Here is a 22,493-nt window from a genome sequence, read left to right on the forward strand (position 1 = left end):
TTTTTTTGCATTTATAAACAAATACTCACAGAATCTTCTGAACTGCAGCTTATGACCGCTTTTAATATTATTGGAGACATTAAATTTATGATACCCGAACAGTTAAACAAAACCTAAAATTAAAATAAACACAAAATCTATAAAACATCGAATACTTCCTCCCGCGCGAAATGATCGCTTGCCTCTCATAGAGTTATATTTGGTTGTATTATAGCCCCTGGTGGTTGTTTGTAGAAAGTACGAACTTTGTCAAAATAGGATTATTAATATTTACTGTACTGAACGCTTAAAAATGAGCATTATGAGTAAATTTAAACTAAAATACGAGACATATTCATACAAATATAAATTAATCAGAGCTAAATTTTATTCACTTGAAATCGTCTTTAATTCTCATATTTATGTAATATGTATTCAACTTCATTATTTTTGTTTAAGCTGTTGTCTCCATACATAAAGCTCAGTCGTAAGAGCAAATCTTCTGGTTGGTAAGTTAAAACGCGGAGTTGGGGATTTTTCATTTGTGCAAATTTCCATTGCCTTTAGTGATGTGTGTCTCCTCACCAACATAGTGCTGACATCATCCGGCCGAAGGCCACCCTAAAGCCCGACCTGCAACCGCCAGTATCCGACCCCGCTAACGGAACGCGCCCCTAGCCATGGCCCACACGAATCAGGTGAGCGCCGCGGAACTTAGGTATTTCAACGCCCTTCATTAATTGGCAAGACAAACCAAGCCATGTATACAGTAAATTCACCAAACTTTAATGAACCCGCCACATTGAATTAATAAAACCATGCAACACAAGTGCGACGTAGGAGTGCCCGGGTCACTCACGTGTAGCTTTCTACTAAAACAGCTGTGAGTGCAACCCTTGCGACCTTCAGCCTAAATTCAATAGTGAAATATGTGACGTAACTCAAACCGCCCCAAATTAGCATTATCATTCGCCACTGGAGTAGTTATCAAGAAACAGACAGTCTCCAGTATGACTCTAATATTCAAACTTATTTTATACAAATTTATTAAACGTTATTTCTAAAACATATTCATTTATTAAATTAATCATTATGTTTAATTATGTGAATTTAGAGACACTTAAATTTAGTTAATTATATAGATTTGTACGAATAACGGAACTTTGAAAACTCTGACGCGACAGGGAGCTCATCCCTCCCCTCGCGTCAGGGCCAGACGCCAGTACAGCGTGACTCGCGGACCGGGACGGACGCACGTCCCACGGGGAGCCATCATCTTTTGCATTCATCGAACTTCAATCTGGTAATTATAGTCACAACCGAAACCTTTTTTAAATACTCCCCGTGTGCGCCCGGTCCTTTTCCGGTGTAGGGCCTAACCCAGCCGCGTCAATTTAACACGCCCCACACAACGCATTACGTGGGGCCGTGCAAAATACGGCACGGGCCGACTCCCGCCAACACAGAACTTTACTTAATTGCTTAATGCACAGGCACTAGCTACATCCAAGCGTAGACGTGTTCTTAATTTAATAGCGAGCCGCGGTCCACACAGGTGGGCCCGCACGTCGCAGCTTACCAATTACGGGATTAGCCGATTCTAATCGAACACTCTCCCTCAGCTGCGACTGGCATGAGGACTTAATAAGTAAACACACGTAGAGGCACGCAGGTGTCCCTCTCAGATAACGTGTGCAGTGTAATCGTGTACGTAAAAGCACCACAGAGTGCCGTTTTGTCAAGTGTAATTGTAATAATAGTGTAATCAAAACTTCTACGTGTTCCGACGCCTCATTGGCAGTCATGTACCGCCGAGTATACCTCGCGCCCAATGTAATGAACCAGTGTAAATCGTGAACAATAAAACGTCCACCCCGCACCTCCCGTTCGCGACGTGCGACCCGTAGAACAACCAGAACAGTGTATGTAAATTAACCTAAACAACCCAACCTAATCAGGAAACAAATTCCATCACCGCCGACGGTTCTAGCGGACCACGCTGGGGCAACGAACCCACGACCATCACACGGTTAGACACCGAGCTAGCCTGGCGCCCTCCCGGAACCGAAATCTCTAAGAAAGCCAGCCACCCCGCTAGGACCTGCGCCCGACCTCGAACACGAGACCGCGGCGGACAGCAAATGGCGCCCAACGTGGGGCTCGAACCCACGACCCCGAGATTAAGAGTCTCGTGCTCTACCGACTGAGTTAGCCGGGCGCCCTCCCGGAACAGAAATCATTAAGAAAGCCAGCCACCCCGCTAGGACCTGCGCCCGACCTCGAACACGAGACCGCGGCGGACGGCAAGTTCATATCTTTGAACTAAATTTTCTCGTTAAATATGAGAGGATATAATAACGTGCATCAAATGTGTTGTCAATTGAACCTAAATATGCCAAAACATCTTGTCTTACACATTCACTGAAATTTAATCACGGGAAAAAGCAATATTTTGCCTGCAAGCCCATCAGTGACATCTAACGTATTATTCATGACTTCTATCTTTGTATTTACTACACGAAACGAAATGCTGTTTTAAATCGGAACATAATATAGGTGCTCTCTCTAACTCTCTCTCTCCAAAGGTTTTGTACATTGGGTTGGCATTGCAGGTTTTACACAATACAATGTAAACTTATTTTCTCTATGCTATAGCAACATCCAAAAGAAGCGTGAACGTGAAAATTGAAAGGTTTTTTGTGAAAACACGTAACATATACGGTTGATTTAATTGCAGTGAGTTTTATACATTTTTATCGAACAATTAAGTATTTTAGTTTCACAGATAAGTTTTAGTGTTAATTTTATTGTTTTGTTATGAATATAATCGTTTAACTTGATAAATAATTTTAATACAGCAGAATCTGCATTTGGCCTTTTGGTTCTGAAACTCTTAATTGTTTTTTTAATTATTATAAATAACAAGTCTTTACGTGAACCACGTAAAATAGTATCAAACGTATTATAACAAACATTTGCCTATTTTGTTTCATACGTACTTAAAATGTAGCGGACATAACCTAACATTTTTTTTTAAAGTCGGAATCACAAGAATACGGTCTTATTACATCCATCAATCAATCACGTGACCTTTTAGAGTAAAGGTAGAATTAGAGTAGCCCGTCTCCGTCTGTGTTAGAGTCCGTCTACAATAGTTCGAACCTGTGCGTGGTCCGTGTCATCCGAATGTGAGTGACGTCACATTGTCTCACCGAAAACTGCCCTGTCCACAATTGCGATGTCCGAATGTATTGATTTCTTAAGTTGTCACCAGAGCGCAGTAAATGTGCCAAACCAAATGTTTTTGTTTATTGTTTTGATGCTTTGTAGTTTGAGATTGAACTTATGAAAGTTATGTAAGTTATAAGTGACTTAAAACACCTTCCATTTCCTTCAATAACATAAACAAACACCACGTTTTCGAACGGGAACCGGAAATTCAAATATCGTGAGTGTTCTGTTCTTTTTCTGTGTCCGAAGTACACAGGTTGGGACAAAAAGTTCAAATTGATGAATGTCTTCGGACCAGGTAGGTTTGGACCTTCGCCCACTTGACGCATGACGTCAGAGGGTCACGTGGACCAATCAGAGACGAGTGTCCTTCAAACACAGTTTAGGACATTGTTATTGTAGACGGGCCATTACATTACCTGCAGCGAATCAGAGGAACCATAAAATTTCGTCTGTCGGTCCGTCAAAAATTTGGCAAACTCATACTTGGACGGACGGATGGATGGTTTATATCTATGGTTGTAGGTGGTTTTAGCTGCGCCAGTCAATTGTTACTAGAATACAAGACTGTGGTGTTTGTATTAGGTTGTTCAGATGTTTTGTATAAGAACATTGTGGTTCTTGGAACCCATGTCCAAACCTTTCAATCACGACTCTGAATTTTTCCGAGGATATGTTAATACAATACGTATAAAAAAAAACGACATAAATAGTAAACATCGAAATAAGTCTGAGAGCAAAATACTGATTGGTGGTAGGACTTAGATGGAAAAATATTTTACTGATGAATGATGTCATGTTGTAAATAGCTTGGCTAGCTGAGTGGCGTTGATAAATGAAAAAGTGATGGAAAACGGACGTAGGCGATGGGCTATTGTAATTCCATGTTAACATGCCCCTCAACAATTTCTTCCTTCTGTCAAAAGTTTGGTACATAATACTTTTGACAGATGGAGGGAACTATGAAATTATAATTTCAAAATTTTTGCATGTTTTTTGCATGTTAATTTGTATTATATTAGATTTTGAAGTTCCTTTAATTGTTAAGTCACTTCCATTGTTAGTTTTCAACTTTTAACCCAAATTAATTTGATAATTAAGTATGCATGGTAAATTTGGACTCATATGATCAGTCCGTCACCCATCTGTCCATCAGCAAGCTGATCATTGACAATCTAAAAAACTAGAAGGCTTAAATAGTGGTGAAAATGTCTTTTGTATAGGTAGATAATATTGACGGTTATGAAAGCTAAGAACCTATAAATCTTTTTTTTTTTTTTTTGCTGTGATATTTATTAAACATTATACCTTTACAAGCGAAATTTTCTCCAAAATTTAAGCCTTTTAAGTCAGTTGGCCGCATTCAAATGCAAAAATATTGTGAAGTACATGTGCAGACCTGCCAACTCTCACGATTTTGGTGTGAGGCTCACGTTTTTAAGGTCCATCTCACGCCCTCACGCCAAAATAGTGTTTCCTCACGATTTTTTGGGGCCCCAAGATTATGTTTGTAAAAGTTGCAAAACAAGTTTTACGAAAGCTTACAGTAACGAGTTTCCATCAATACTCGAGTCACGTAAAGGAAGCAATTTTGCGTTTTGTAGCGTGTGCCGTGCTGATTTTTCTATCTCGCATAGTGGAAGAGGAGACATTGTGTATTTCTTCCAATAAAAAAAATTAATTTTGCTGTGAACAGTGATAATAGTGTTACACGAGCAGAATGTTATTTTACATCTTTTTTTTAGTTGCGGCCCTGCATGATCACTACACGACAGCGCTAAATTATGTTCAACTAAATGAAATCTGCAACCTATAATTTGTTGAAATAAAATTTGAAGCAGAGACCAAGTAACATTGTACAGGTATGTCACTTAAATTTAAAGATTCACATTTGTTGTTTTTTATATCTAACCTGTATTTATGGGCCTGAAAATTTTTATCGAGGACCTCATGATTTTTTAATTTTGAATGTTGGCAGGTCTGCATGTGGAAATATGTGAATCGGTCAGCCAGTTGAGGGACAGACATATTTCTAAGAAGCTGCTACAAAGCATTTTTTAACAGTAAAATGTTTTTAATTTTTCTTTTGGTGATTGTTCCATATCACGTATCCAAGTTTATACTTTGATCATAATGGCTTGATCCTGTATAATTGATCATATGTTACGTGATGCTTGGTGTTTTAATTTAGTACGTCGAAAGATCCTGGTTAAACAAAAATATCACAATACAAAGTATATCAGGTCTTGTGGGATTTTTTCTTTTTATTCAACTTACAATCATAATTCATGGTTATATCACAAAAGTTTTTATGTCCTGAATCTTTCCACATACTAAATTAAAACAGCAAGCTTCATGTAACACATGTAATACAGGATCATTCCATCAGGATCAAGGGATAACTTGGATACATGATACAGAAATGTTACCCCTGTTTTATGTAAACTTGTAGACTTACTGTTAAGGTTATTTAGTTTTTTTCCCCTTCATTAGAATGAATGTATTATAGTAATTTTTTTTTATATAAAAATGTGCATTTGATAGTTGGATAAACACATTATTTGCAACGTTAAATACATTTTGGTGTTTTTTATTTGCTAGACTTCAAATAAGGCTACATATATTAATTCTTATACAGTATGCCTGTACATAGGATTTTTATATGTACATTGTGTGGCAGTCATTATATTGGATGCTTCTGTTGTTTGTTATTTTTCAGTTGAACATGAGTGGCCGAGAGGGTGGAAAGAAAAAGCCGCTGAAGGCACCAAAGAAGAAGGACTCCGAGGTGGATGAAGAGGATGCTGCCCACAAGCAGAAACTGAAGGAACAGCAGAAGAAGCTGGATGAAGCGAAAACGAAAGCAGCGCAGAAGGGTCCTCTGGTTGGTGGAGGTATCAAGAAATCAGGGAAGAAATGATACCGGTTAGCCGGTTACAAATGTTCCTTAATTTTTCGAAAACATTTTACTGCTGCAAAAGAATGTGATTCCCCATGATGGTTCCATAATTGAATTTTTACGATATTAAAATATGTATTCTAGTTGTGGGAGAAGAGTTCAACATTTAAAGTAGGATGTAGCTTTTATCTGTTGTAGAGCACAAAAGAAAAGAAAAAACTTTTAAAATTATAAATATTCTGTGGTCATTTCTTGGATAGCATTTATACCATATAATGATATGTATTAAAGTTAGTCATGTAAAGTCAGGCAAATGATAAAGACAACATTCATTTAAATATTTTAGGATGCTGCTGAGTATTTAAATGTGTTGTTTGCAAATTACAATTTTTTAAATTCAGTAAATCAACAGATTTTTCAACAGGGCCCAGAGTTTCAGCTATCAGACAATAACTCGTATTGCTTCATTTAATTTGTGGATTTCTTGCCAAATTAAAGTGAAACTAAAACCTTAACCGATAAGTTTTTCTATGTGTTGTTTTAGCCTTGTTTGAACATTGCAATTTTGGAATCTGCTATGTTTCTTGTTTGAACTGGGTAACCATAAAATTTTCATGTAATGTACTAACTATTAAAAATTAATTTGGGTAAAGTTATTTTGATCACTTGAGTATTTGGAGATAATTATTTTATGTATGATCTTTCTTGACAGTAAAATATAAGAATGGTAATACAGCACTAATATTGTAGACTAAGTTAATGCATTTAATTTTTTTTTACTTTCAAGTATTCAAATTGTCAGTTGTGCTTAATATTTAACTGTAAAATTTAAAAACTTTATTGGGAAATAAGTTAAGTATTGTTCTCAAACAAAAGTATAATATATTTCCTAGCATTTTTTCTGTGTCAGTTCCATTATCAGTAGAATTAGGGAGCATAGTTTTAAGTTTATATAAATTTAAAAAAAAAAAATTTGGCTATGCAATTTTTTTGTTCTTTGCTTAACCACACCTGTTCACAAAATTTAACATTGGCTAATTGCAAAAAATATATATGCATTCTCTTTTTTTTTTTGGCTTTTTCTAGAACTTAGCACAGTGTGAAATTTCACAAGAGAACCATATGTTTGAAATGGTCCAGTTACAATTAATAATGTTTGAAAAATATTTATGTATTTTTTGTTTTTAATGTTAATGTTTGGAATTGGGGTGAAGGTATTTTGGCCATGAAAGAATGAGTATGACAGTGTTACATGTCCATATTGATTGTAAATTTATCATTATAGAACACTTGCATTTTTAATTTTCTCAAAAGTCTTTACTCAATATTTTCTTATAGAGGTAAAACAAGTCATGTTAATGTTAATGATTACTTGCTTCACCTTTCAAAGCTCAAAAATAATATTTAATGGGATGTGTGATTTATATAAGCAGTGCGACAGACAGTGTTCTGTATGTAGACTTCTGAAGCAGAAGGGTATATCAGCTAGTAATGTATATTTTTATAAAAATTACAACAAAAAAATATTAAAACCATAGCCTGCTTCAAAACATATCCGTTTACATCCTAACATGTTTGTTTACTATGTTATGAGTATAAATTTTTTACCGTTAGTATAAAAATTATTAGAATACAGATTTGCATACATTGGTTTGATAAGAAATAAAAATGATCACCAATTTAATTATTAAAATTTATAGCTTGTGCCCTTTAAGAGAGTGACAAATGAGTACATATGTTCTTAAATATTTTGTAAATGAAATTGCTAAATAGATGGTAGGGTAAGTTAAGTCCATGCCATCATCAAAACATAAGGAAAATTATATAATGAAAAAAAAAAAAAAAAGATGCAATGCTCAGTGTTATGGAAAGTTGAACAATCAGGCATAGAGTGGAGTTACTGCATTGCTGTTTGGCACCATGATTTTTTCCATTTGCATTATATGGCGATGCTGAGAAAATGGGTATGGTGAGACCTTGCAGCTGTGGATATGTCAACAGCGAACTACACACATTATTCTGAAGTCTCTTAACACAACTAAAGAATGACTTTTCAGGTTTATATTTTCATGACCTTGACCTACTTTCACGGTCAAGGCCGACAAAAAATCCCCACACACATACTACCAAGAGGGTCAGTCACAGCTGCCTGAAACAAGCTGTCTACATGCGCTTCCCCAAGGCCTGAGTCCCCCTCCTCCTCCCACAGCATGCAATTTGAAATTCCAGAAATTTATCCAACATGTTATCATCAGAAATTACAGAAAAGTATCTAATGGGTAGTAATAAAAAAAACAATTAAACTTCAAACTAACTTTCTCTTTCTGTTATTAATTAAATTCAATTACAATTGTGAAACAGACCATGGCTGTTGCAAGATACTTTAACGTGCCTTATTATGCACATCTTGCAACTTTTATGGAGTTCATATGCTTCATACCAATCATTAAAAAAAATGTACCAACAAGTTTTTCAAATATATATATATATATATATATATATATATATATATATATATATATATATATATATATATATATATATATATATATATATATTTATTTATTTATTTATTTCAATGCAAATACATGATGTTATTTAAACTCCTTATTTCATTACCATGCAAAAAAAAAACAACTATTATACTAACTAATCAATAAGGTAAGAAGAAACTGAGCAAGAATATCCTTTATATTAAGTTAAATAATGTGTTATTTAAAACTTTTCAAATTGAATGCAAATGGGATGAAAAATGGAAGTTGGATTTATAATAATAGACAATTTCTCCTAAGCAAATCAAGCAGGTGATAAGAAAGTGAGTTAGAATAACCATCATAAGTTTTAATGGAGTGCTCCTACAACAAAGTTCTCTTGGCTGTTTCTGTTCAAGTTTATTTATAAGCGTGCTTGCCCGAATATAATTTTCATGCACATTCCTTTACTAATTATGTGTAAATTCATAAGAAATGTTACATTAATTCGTAGGCTTGAATTTTATTGTTTGTGCACAAAGTATTTTCATGGCTGCAGAACCAGCATTGACTGCTCATTTAACTGTATCCAATTTGTCACAGTTCTGTATACACGGAAAACACAATTTACTGTAATTATTCATACTACTGTTAGCAAGGCATTCGCTGACATTTTTGCCACCTGAAAAAATTCCACAACTCTGATGTTTTCTTATTCCTAAGTAATTCTGACTTGATGCAAGTATTCTTAAAAACATGGTTTGAGCTATTCCGCCGTACACTGCAAGTTTCTGCGGGAAACTGGGACCTATTGGCGCACAACGACTAGGAGCTCTGTCAGTTCACCTTCACTCGCAGCCAGGGTTAGCTGGCCCATACACTGCAGGGCCCCTCACCGTTTCTCTCTTATCACCTGGTGCCAGCCCTCAGGGGAAAGCAGTCTCACACACACTGAGGTGTGGATCAATCAGCCCAGTGTGGCTTCCTGGGGAACACAACCTAATTGGGGAGTTAACGGAGGTTTGTGGCCTATCCAGAACACTCGGTGGCATGTGGACACATCGCACCTAGACTAGTGTAACCTCTAGCTAGGACATGTTTAGGGAGAGGAAATGACTGGTTACGAGAGTTCTCGTAGTTCTGGATCGCAGCAAGCTGCTGGTTTATGTTAGTACATAAGAACTGAAGAGGGTTGCTACAATCACACGTCACATTTCCTTGCACTGTAATTTAGACACTACGTAGGCACCGGTCGTGAGACCGAGAAATTTTCCAGCAATGGTGGTAACCTGAGCTTTATCTCAGAAAACCCGGAGTCGGCCAGTCCGTACATTGTTGCCAACCAACGTGCCGATGGTGTGCTACTGCTGAAGAAGGAGAGTGTCAGCCCCCTCTAAAAACCCGACAACATACACACAGAGCTCGAGAATAATTTACGTAGGTTTAGAACAGATGGCAAAAAAATTACAATGAAATCATTTAAAACAAAAGTAATGGTGGTAACTCCATAAGAAGGTGTCTGCTCTCAACGGCAGCCTGGTCAGGACTGGCAACGGGGATAATGCACCATAAATTGCACATGCACGGAACAGAATCGACATCACAAAAAATACTAAATTAAAAATTATGGCTGTCAGTCTTTCTGAGAAGTACTAAAAGAGAAAGCATAATTTGCCCTTGAATTTAATCGAATCTGTCTTGAGGAATATGGGCTTTCAAAACAATTGTATTTTTCTACTAATTATCTTATAGTTTCTTGACATGATGCTAATAATTTATTCCCTACTTCTTTCATACTTTATCATAACCTTATTTTCCTAATGAAACATTATTTCTTGCCAACAATAGTTTTTACTGTGCTCTCATTGGTGCTTCACATTATTATAAAAAAAAATATAAAATACAACAATCTCTTAAGTCAAAATATGATTCGCTCATGATCCATCAAAACTCCTACATGACAATCATTAACATTTTCATTGGTATATATAGTGAGTGTACATAAATTCTTGATTTTTTTTTTTTAATGTTTAAACCACTTAAAAATGAGAAACAAATTTCAATAACTAGTAAGGGTCAATTTTACCACCTCCGTTTAAGTTTTAAACGAGGATTAACAACACTTAAGGGAAATTTAATAACGAAATGCATTTAACCAAATATTTATTCTGTTTTAAGATATATAACAAGAGCTTAGTTTTAAACTTTATTTTTTAATTTGTTTAGCACACACCAAAATGATGGCAGTATAGTGGCAGTGATACCTGAAGACGAAAAACAGGAGAACACAAATAAATAACCTAAAATTTTTAAAACAACAAAAATTAGTTAAATATGATGGTGATGCAAGGATTTAATTTTTTTTTTTAACTAAATAAAGAATGTGCTAAAAGAAAGTGAACTTCTGCTTGTTTCCATCAAACAAATATTGTATAGATTATTTTTATGGAGAAAAAAAAATATTTTTATATATAGGTACTTTCATTTTTGGTTGTGATAAAAGTTATATATTACCATTTACACCTATTAATGTGGATATATTTAGTTCCTTTTCATTGGTTTGAAAGACACCAGAACCATTATAGACCAACAATTTTTTACTTCCTAATTTTGGGTTAGTCAATTATTCTTCAGTATTACCTTTGAATATATTTACTGAATAGAAGTCGCCAACCCAGGTTAAAATTTCTAATCCGGTTTGAGGTAGTTGGTTAATTCACCGCCGCAATCGCCACCATCTCTAGGGCATTGACTTGTGGTGGTCCCTAGCAGACAAGTGTCGAACTCTTCAAATACCCCTTCTCCCTCGTTGAACGACCTTGAGCTACAGTGAATGATAGGTGGCGGGTGCGGGGAATGACAGCGGGCGACATTGCTGCGCTCTAACGTGTAAATAACAACTCAGGGCGTTACGGCAGCGCACTGGAGCGGTGAAGTTCCCAAGCTGCTCATCATACGCTCCTGAAAAACGTAGAGTAAATCCTGTCCATTCGCGACTTCTATACAGAATATATATTCAAAGGTATTACAAGGATCCTTTCTATTTATTCCACAAAAATCAATTCATAATGCTTGGACATTTTTATGAGTTGACTGTCTCATTTATCTCTGACACATTTATTACCTGCTACAAATAAAGAGCTACACATTTATTTAAAACAACATTTTACAATTTAACCTAAGCAAGAGTGTTTGAAAGCTAGAATTATATTTCATACCTAGTATATTAGGTACTTATCAATTGTATCTAAATTTTGCATATTTAAACACATAGTAAAGACATTTTCGTAATTTTATTACAGCTAGGTATAAGATTTCATCTAACACCTAACCTAAAAATTAAAAAAATCGTTTGTAAATTTAATATAACGAACGTTTAAATATTAAAAATATTTGTTTATAAACTTAACTTAATGTGACCCATAAAGGAACTAAATAGTACGGCAACAGCTTGTAAATGAAAGTCTAACGAACTTTTACTAAGTTAAACTATCCTTTACTGTTTAAGTTAGAGAATTTTTTTCTTTAAGTTCATGTAGTTTACGGCTTGCGCCCACAACCAGAACTATGTCCATAGATATTCGAATCTTTATTATATCGTAACTATCAAATCTCGTAATGTAAATTAACACACATGCCTTGCCTGGGACTCCAACCCAGAACTCCTCGCACCGTAAGCCGGTGTGCATCCAGCTACGCTACGGAGCATACGGAGGTCGGCTAAAGTTTGTGAAAATCAAGAAATCAGTTAAACGTTTGTTAACGACAGTGTGGTGACATTCCAAATTCGATATCTCGTGCGTAGCAATTTTTTCTATACAGCACAAATCGATATTATTTATTAATGCCGTACACGCGATACTTTTCTCTTTGTGCTGTGCGTTATACATCTTGTATCTTCTTATATTTGGTTATTTAGAGTAAAAATGGAATGGTAAGCGAATATCGTAATTATGACTACTGGAAAACTCTGGCCAACTATCATTGGCGAAGCGCGAGACAATTTTTTGCATTGCTTACACGCTAGTTTTACTCCACACCGCTAGATGCCATTACTCTCACGCACTTAATTGTAACAAAAAAAACATAGTTAAACTCCACGCCGCGAGGTTCGCTAACAGCACTTGTCTCGCGTATTTCGTACGAGTTTCCTATATTGTCCCTATTACAATATTTGTGACAAGATCTACAAAAGGTATATATATTTATATCTGGTTTTACTATGGAGTAACTTTTCTGTTTTTACTTGAGAGACACAAATAATATTGTATTTTTCGTATTGGCAAAACTTAAGTTTCCCGAAAAACTCCTGATCAAATGTGAAAAGTAATACATAAATAACCAATCTTCTAGTTTATAATTACAGTTGGCTGGCTGGCAGCCTGGCGAGCAACGACCAAAGTCGCCCCCGAAACAACCAGTGCCACCCAAAATCAATGCGCACAGCAATGTGTAAGCCCCCAACCCCCCGCATGGTAGACTCTTTTCTACTCTGTCCAACTCTTCTTCCTGAACCATCCTTCTGTTTCCCGTATTCAACCTGCTTGCCAATAATGCATGAATTTTCGCATCCCGCATGTAAGTGCCCAGGGTCTTCCCTGTGTCTATGCAGGGTTTACCTGGGCCCAACTTATCTAGTTTTAGTCTAGGATAGTCAGTGAGGGGAGTTAGTCATAGCGCCAATTGCTGCCATGGCTGGCCAATCCCCTCCTAGCACACGATGCATGCACCCTCTCCCGCATCCGCATGGCTAACCCCTGCATGATTAGAGCGTATAGGCTTCAGCCTGAGACGCACTTGGAGTCTGTCCCTAATCCAGACCCCTCCCAAACACACCTAGTTTTAATTTAGGTTAGGAAAAAAAAAATATTATTACAGTGTTAGCTTATTTAAAAAAAAAAATTCGTTATACAGAGTTGTAGTGAATTCTGTTGTTGAACAAATCACTTAAATTTTAAGATTTTTGTTTTTTTACTTTTTTTAAATTCATACAACAATTAAAGACTTTTTTTAGTTTTAAAAAATATAATTTTATTTATTTGATTTAAAAAGCACAACATTGTGCTGGAAATAATGACTCATTTGTATTGTTTGATTCGTTTTTGGATAAAAAGTAGAACCTTTCAAATGTTCCACTAATGTACCTTAAAATACTATTTTGTTTCTCATTGTTTAATTGCTGTTTTTATTTACCTATTAATGTGATATTCGATTCAAACTTAGAATCATTGATTCGCAGTTATTATAGTTACCTATGTTACAAGAAGCTAAAATTCACATTATTTGTGAAGAGACTGTTGCAACAAAAATAGCTGATACCACTACTCTAATTAATTTTTTTTTTCTTTTGCATATTTCACCTTTGAGGAACCAAGCTATTATGATAATTTCATTGTGTCATCGCCTGAGCCTGTAAACATTATCTTACTAACTACCGGACGAAAAGAGACTTTAATACATACATTTACACTGAAATTTGATTATGAACTTTATCAGACAATGTTTTTAAGTAAAAATTTGTACATTGTTAAAAATCCAATATGTATGTAATTATTGCAGTATTCTGAAAAATATAATAAGTTTGAAAAGAAGTAGTACATAATTTAATCAAATATTTCAGGCACAAAATAAAGTTCCACGAGTTCTGGTCTATGAAAATTAGATACCGTAAATAGCTCGTTCAATGCATATTTTGGTTATTTAATTTTCTTGTCATAGCCAATTATTTAAAGGTTATTACTGTAAATTTATAACGAAAGCTCATTTGAATTTTTTGTCTGTTTCAAATTCTCCAAACAAGTGTTAATAATCATGACCAATTGCGTGGCCTTTTAGAACTGGATAATAACGTTTAGTAAATGTCTGGCGAGAACATTTGTGACTCAAAAACACACGCAGGAGAGCTATCGTAAGAAATTTGCAGGAAAATCACTTGATAAATAGTAATGACAGTAAAATTAAGATAACCAACTCAGCGTGTATAAATAATAATTGATTGTGCACAGCCTTAGTATTTCCATTGAAAACAAAATGCCGTCAGTACGGAAAAGATTTAAAATGTGAATAAAACTACAAAGCAGCGACGAATTGAGCTGTCCATGAGTCCGTAACATGGTCGCTCCTTGCATGGGTTGGTAGCACGGTTATCCTCCTCCACCCCGCCCTCCCTTGTTCTTTTCTAAACGTCGCAGCCAGCTGATCCCCCCTCCAAGTGTATACTTTTCCCCTTCTTTTGCAGTCCCCACCATCCTTCCTCAGCCGCACTTCCCCTCCTTTGTACAAAGCCGTCAGCTGGCGGAGGGGAAGCAGAACTGGAAAGCACTATTCTTGCCTGGTAACAGGCTCCCCTCACATTCCCTCACTCCAACACAACTCCCCCCCTGTAATAGACAGCTACCGACCTTGTACGGGAATGAAAAGTCAGCTGGGATGCGCAGCAGCTGTGGGAACAGAAAAAAAAAAATATTGTTCTTTTTGTGCTGCGTTCCGATACCTAAGGCGCACCTGTATGTACACATACATACATACATACACACACGTATGTGTGTGTGTATTACGGAATAGACAAACGGATATCGAAACGTAAATACCTTGAGCTTTCGTGATACTTATGACTTGTTATCGGAAACCACACACACACACACACACACACACACACATATTAATAAAAAAAATTCCAAACAATATCATTGACTTGTCACCACTACAATTATAATAAAGTTACTTACGTGTGTTTAAATGAAAGTTTAATTGTTTATGTAGTAAAGCAATTCAAAATGTGAGATAGCCAAGAGGAGTTTTTAAAGAGAGAATATAGGTACTTATACAACGGAGAAAAATTTTGAGCTACCAGACGATAATGTATTTTACATTTCCACATAAAAAATCACAAAATAATGATGGAACACTGGTCGTATACAAATATTTTCGTACTTAATACAATTTTTAATGCAATTAAGGCCGTGTCCCAATTCAAGTAGGTACGTACTTTACTTGCATTTGTGGCGTATTTGGCGAATCCTGACGGTTTCAATGTTTGGCCTCTTCTAAATGTATTAGCCAGCCGAACAGGTTGTTTACATTTTCTTTTTCAACAATTTATGGGTTTGAACGCTTTATTTGTGCCACACTATTTTACAGCAACTAACTTACGTCTCGGCATAGTCTGTGAAGCTTGAAGGTCGTGTGACACAATGAAAAACTCATTCTTCTGTAAGACTACAGAACTTGGCTTTGCAATCGTCCTTCACTCTCACTTCTCGGTGACAGGGACTGTAGATATTGACTGTGGAGATCTAGTTTCACAAGAAATTAACGTAAAAGTGCCTGTAACATAACTGACTGTTTCAGACGTTCGCACGCTAGATACATGGGCGTAGGCCCCTCAACCAGTTCGATGAAGGGAAGGGGGGATATGGTCCCTCTGGATTAAAAAATCCTCTCATTGTGTACACAGAACAGTATTTTCTGTACTTTTACAAAAAAAAATCCTTTGGAAACCAGCTGCCAAAAAACGGTTTATAATACTACAAGAAATATATTTTGTTCGAGTGGGGGGAAAACGGGCTCGTAAGGATAGTACAATTAATATGTATACAGTTTTATTTACTATTAATATTTACATCACTAATTAATATCTGTTCACAAATCAATCGCACTTAAAAAATGATTGTTCACAAGTCATTAAATATATGTCCAGTCCACAGTCCGCACTCCTCGCTGGAGCTATGCTCGACAGTGGTTCGCCCCCTTACCTCGCGCCTGTCCACACACACAGTCTCGCGCCACTCGGTCGCACTCTCGCGGTCCCGTCGCTCGCAAGGAGGGTCTCTCGTCCTTCAACTCGCCTGTTGGAACTCTCGGAAACTCCCGCGGAGGCCGGTAGTCGACGCTTTTATATCCGTTGGCCGTCTTTCTGGAGCCGACTGGGGTGGTTGCGAGACGTGTCGCGTCATACCGGGCCGACCCGACGCTCGAAGCAACCAGAATAGAAGAGCATTATACACGCCACTCCACGCGGCGGCCTCTGTAAGTTTGCGGGATTCCCAAGCCACTCAGGGATAGATTGCAGCACCGAGGAAGGATGACGTGGGAGCAGGGGGGGGGGGTGGCGAGGTCCAGCCGCCCTAATCCCCCAAGGGGATAACGTCAATGGCGGGCGCCGTGTGGGGGGGGGGGGGAGGGGAGGGGGACAGACTACCGCTGGAAGGCCCGCCCAGGTACCTGGCACGCGTCGCGGCCCTGCGTCTTAGTTCTTAACAATATTTTATAAATTTGTGCAACACTTGACTATGTTTTTTTTTGCATATATGAAATGCTTTTTTCCGAGATAATTCTGAGTATTTCTTACGAAAACTGGAGCATAATTTTTTATTTTAATTGATGTTTCATTCATTGATTTTTTTTAAACCATGGAAAATATAATCTAATATTCAATAATTAGACCTTTTTTTTTGTTCTATGCTTATTAATGTGCACAGTTAATACTGGAAAACTATCCAGGGAAATGGTTTACAAATAACTTTAACTGGTTGGAAGTGCTAGGTCTACACAAAGCATAAATGCTCGGGTAAGAATATGAACCCAGTATTACTCTGAATACTATTTTGTAGTGAGTTTTTTTTTTCATGTAAATTTAAAAATATACAAATATTTGTAATTTTACATTAATATTTCTGTTCCATTAAAAAAAAAAAAATACAATGTAGGCATTCGTAACTATGAAACGGGGAGGATTAAACTTAATAAAGTCAAAACTATTATTTTAAAAAAAATTGGTTGTCTGTAAAGTCGGTTTACGGACGATAGTTTAACGTGACAACGTCATAACAAAACATTGATGAAATGATTGATCCAGAAGAAAAGGAAATATCATATTCGGCCTGAGACTGAGCCGTAATAGGTTTTTGCAACCAAACCATTTAGGCATTAAAAATATTATATTCTTTGAGGAAGAATTTTTTTTTTTAATTTTTCTATCTTTTGCATGATAAAATCTACCACTGCATACTTTTATGAATAAAATTGAATCATTTTTATTGAATTATCACTATTTTGTATGGATACAAAGGAGTGAAATGAAATGTGCAATTGAATTAATAAATTTACTTTTATTTGCATTCATTAATTCAAATATATTTATTACTTTTGAAATGTTGCGTGCGCCGTATTTATTTTTACAAGTACAAAAAGTAAACGCAGCTGTCGGGTTTTGAACCAACAATCTTTCGAGATAGAGTTAGGTACGCTAACCACACGCCCACGAGGCCACTCTAAATAATGTAGTTTCAGATGTTATATAATATATATTTATTAAAATTTTGTTCACGATAGGGGAATAATATTAACACGATTTTATAACAAATACGCATCCCAAATACACCAAACTTATTTATAATGTGTTACAATATTTTTTAAAACATTGTGCAAAAGATCCCGGGTGTAATTTGAATAATATTATGTGTATCTGTAAAACACCATTGTTGGTTCAAAACGTATTTGATTTTTAACATTACTTTTAAATAACCGTACCGATTGTGCTGAAAATCGGTGGACGATCGTTAAATTACATAATATTAATAATTCAAACGACGAAAATATGATTGAAAAGTCAAATCGATGGTTGTTCCAATCGAGTGGAAGAGAGATGCCACGCATGCGTACAATGAGCAAACAGGTCACATCCGTAGTGGGACATCCGTAGTGGGACACTTTTTCGTGCGTGCAGCCGGCGTTCATCGATTTATTAGACGTTGTCACGTCAAAATTGTTGAAAGTAGTATGTAAATGGGACTCCGGGGAAAGGGTTCATGGTGTGGTGGTGGTGGTGGTACCGATGTCCGCTATCTTCGATTATGACATCACGGCGGCCATTCTGGACCCAAAAATGACTCAAAAGTACTCAAAATTCCTAAAAATTTCCCATTTTCGCGGGAAACATTTCCGTTTTAAAGGAAAATTTCCCGTTTTTGTCCTTAAAAATACAATCGGCTTCGAAATTCCTAAAAACGGCTTAAATTCCTCATCTGCAGCCTCCGATAAGCCGCACCTTCTCAATTAGAATGCCATGACCGCCATATTGGATTGTGATGTCACGGCGGCCTTATTGAATGACTTTGACCTTGGTGACCTTCTTGGATGACGTCATCGACGCTATTTTGTTTTCTAGAACTTTCCGCCGTTATGAATTATGACGTCACCGTTGTGATTTCCGTTACGGCCGCCATCTTGAAAATCTGTAATTATTACGATAGAAAATCAGGAAAAAAATTTAAATTCTTCAAAACATTTCATTAATAAAATTTTCATAAGAATTATTTATATACACGAAGTTCTTGAATCAGAATTAATATGGGTGTAATATTTTGAAAATGGTTTTTCAATTTAATATTCGACCATCCATGAAATGCAGCTTCCCCACTGAACGTGGCAGAACGTCTCTTGACACTGGGTACTTACTTATCCAGCCGCTGCCTCTTTTGAAGTATTTCGTCAGCCCCAGCGATGGTGCAGAGTTTTAAATACTGAATATTTAGCATTAAATCTTTAATTAAAACATTTATTATGAATTCTCTGATACCTTAAACACATTTATAATATCAAATAAATAAACTGGGCCTATTACAAAGCCTAAGCGAAAGGACTGTTGGGTAAACCCATGCAGGTCATAAAACCAGTTCATTTTTTCCAGTCGGGACAAAGTGTGATAAACATGATGCTACAGCACACAATTTGTGTGTTTACACGTCAGTGTGATAGAGCACTTGAATCATTATTAACTTGTAGATCGTAAGAATTTTTTTTAAATTGTGTTTTTTTACAAGTGAAAGAAATAAGAAACTTGTAAGTCATTTTCAATTTTTCGAGTTAAAAGTGAATCGATATTTTAAAAAAAAAGTCAAGAAAATTGGGTAAAGTTAGAGGCAGGCTTTTTCCGCGATAGAAAATCTGGACGCCTATTAGACTGCACTATGGTATGCCCGTGCCAGAGGTTTCTTCCTTGCAGTTGGCGAGAGAAGTCATTGCCCTATTCGGCCAGACCGTTCAGGACGCGTTTGCTTCCGCGCTGGATCATTGTGATTGGCTGGGCTGACAGTAGACATGTACCCTAAAAGGACCTCAACCAATAACGAAAGACAGACGATGCTAAAGTATTTTAACTGTTAGCTTGCCTCGAAGTTTGGTGCATTTCAGGTAACTGATTTTTTTGACATCGACTTCTAGCAATCGTTTCTGTCCACGACTGCAAAAAAAGATGTCTTCCAAATTGAATGTAGCCTGTTTATCACTTTTTTAGCATCTGACAACATATTATAACAGGTATTTTTTTATCACTCTGCCTCACATACCATTTTGGTGATTTCATTTTCTTGTCAATATTCTTTTCTCCTGTAAGTTCAACACCATATCTCTCTTGCATTTTATGTTCAATATAAAATTTCATCAACAAAAAAATTAATAAAGATTAAAGACTGGAAAAATTCGCGGATTCATTTCGCAACAGACTGGAACCCAAATACGTTTACTTTTTTGCTGCTCCTGTGATTGAGCCACATGTTATCTGAAGGACTCCGAGCCAATGAAAAACACTCAACAAAAGAAGTATCGGATCAAAAGCATTCCAGCTAAGTGTCACGAGTCAGTAGTGCACAGAGGATCATGGAGTCTATCCTAGAGGTCATCGAAACCCGAATTTTTCCGATCTCTACTAAAGATTGTCTAGTCGCGGTAAAAAAAAAAATAGTCACGTAATTGTTCATAATAAATAGGGGACTGGAAAAAAATTCGCAGTTTCATTTACCTTTAGGATAGACACCATTATATTCTCGCACTCGGGCAAATTACACCTGTTCATTGGCTACCGTCTCACGATACGAGTACTTGTTAACTGGGATGCTTTCGGTTCGATACTTAATTTTGTTGAGAGTTTTTTTAATGGGCCCAGGGTGCTTCAGATAACTTGCGGCCCAATCACTGAAGCAGCAAAAAAAGTATTTGGAGTCCAGCCTATCGCGAAATGATCCCGCGAATTTTCCCGCAGTCTCCAATAATTAAATAATGTTTAGTAAATATCTGGTGAAAAAAAAATTCGCGACCCAACGGCAAAAGCAAGAGCGCTATCGTGATGAATTTACAGGGGGAAAAAAATACCCTGAATAAATAGGAATGAAAATGTAACGCAATGACCTACTCGGAGTGTGAATGTTAAGATAACTCTTGGGAAAAAAAAGTTCATTTTTTTAAAGGCTGTTTGGAACGGATTTCATGCACCATCCATCCAGCCTCTCGGCTCCAGGGCCGAGGACCGGAGGGTAAAAAAACCACTCCGCGGTAGTTGGCGGCCCTGGAGAGAGATCGGTCGGTGACCCCGCGTCGGTCACACGAGATAGGCCCCTCCCACGTGCGCTCGCTCGTCGCTCCAGCCTCCGACGAACAGCCAGCTTCTTCCAAGCGCAGCGTAGTAAATAAAAAAAATAAAAAAAATTGGTTGTCTGTAAAGTCGGTTCACGGACGATAGTTTAACGTGACAACGTCATAAAAAAACATTGATGAAATGATTGCATACTTTTATGAATAAAATTGAATCATTTTTATTGAATTATCACTATTTTGTTTTGGATGCAAAGGAGTGAAATTAAATCTAAAATTTAATTGATAAATTTACTTTTATTTGCACTCATTAATTCAAATATGTTTATTACTTTAACGAAGAGATTATTTTAACTATAACTTTTATACATGTTTGCTATTTAACTTCTTCCAATCTGTGTTATTCTGTTAAGGATAGGACGATGATAGGAAAAGTAGGAAACGAATGGGAGTGTTTCAAGTTTAATGTGTCTCGAAACAGTCAAATCGATGGTTGTTCCAATCGAGAGGAAGAGAGATAGGTGCGGCGCAATCGTACAATGAGCGTAACGGGCAACCGCGTAACGGGACAATGTGCGTTACGGGACACTTTTTCGTGCGTGCACCCGGCGTTGATCGATTTATTAGACGTCACGTCAAAGTAAAAAACCTTTTGTAAACGTCTTAGCTCTCGGTACATGGCATTTGGCAAGAATAATTTCCTGAATGAAAAGGAAACGGAAATGTTATAACCACACGGTGCTGCCATCTGTGGCGGATGGCACGAACAAAAAGGTTCACAGAGACAAAGGATAATGTTACAGTATTAACTGCTTAGTGAATTTTAACAAAATGGGCAGAATTCTTTTTTATTTCGCTTTTAACGGAGCTTCAAATCGAATGATTCAATAGTCGTCGTAGCACACTTGCATATTTGCGCACTCGCATACTTCCGCACATTCTTATGCCTGTATCTGTGAAGTTTCACTTCTAGCGTATCATGTGTTATCATATTTATTTTGTTAAAATTGAATAAATGTAACATTACATAATCGCTATTATCAGAGAGATGTAAAATTTGCATTAATTGTTCTGTACTAGCTTAGAATCTACATATGCTTTCATAATCAAGTGATGGCATGCGTTCATTGGCTGCTTCAACGTTTACCGTCTCCGAGAATAGCACGCGATTCTTTTCTTTTTCATTGGTAGAACCAAAATTATTTAGCGGCAGGGGTGTTGAAATTTCGCGAATTCTTTTGGTCTAAAGGTTGACTGCTAACATGCATGACTTTGTATTCCTTTGATGATTGCATCACAGTTATCTCGACACACTACGACTGTGGACCAGTCAGCAACCAGCAAGCAGTAGAGACGCCGAATCACGTAGACCCATTCTGAAGAAGGGGCGTGTCTACATACACACATACATACATACATACATATTTTGGTTTGTTTACCCAGCCCTCTTAGCATCAGCCCCACCAGCCTGAGGTTCCCATGGACGAGGATACGGAATACGCCGTACACGGGATCGGGAAAGGTGTTAAGAGAGCTTCAGCTAT

At 36.8% G+C, this 22,493-nt stretch overlaps 1 protein-coding gene, 1 long non-coding RNA gene and 1 other non-coding gene across 3 annotated transcripts in view; 1 reads left to right on the forward strand and 2 right to left on the reverse strand.

Annotated features, from left to right (window-relative positions):
* The window catches only part of LOC134539642 (DNA repair protein XRCC1-like), a gene marked incomplete at its 5' end in the record, with an annotated part of 198,069 nt that overhangs the window by 15,620 nt on the left and 159,956 nt on the right, over positions 1–22,493 (reverse strand). The window lies entirely within an intron of this gene.
* Trnak-cuu (transfer RNA lysine (anticodon CUU)) lies at positions 2,125–2,197 on the reverse strand. The gene has a single exon. It is a non-coding gene; the product is annotated as a tRNA-Lys (tRNA).
* Positions 2,538–7,411, forward strand: LOC134539224 (uncharacterized). Its single transcript, XR_010076281.1, has 2 exons — positions 2,538–2,715; positions 5,930–7,411. It is a non-coding gene; the product is annotated as an uncharacterized LOC134539224 (long non-coding RNA).

The sequence above is a fragment of the Bacillus rossius genome, chromosome 15 (genome assembly GCF_032445375.1).
Source record: "Bacillus rossius redtenbacheri isolate Brsri chromosome 15, Brsri_v3, whole genome shotgun sequence".
NCBI classification, from domain to species: Eukaryota; Metazoa; Arthropoda; class Insecta; order Phasmatodea; family Bacillidae; genus Bacillus; species Bacillus rossius.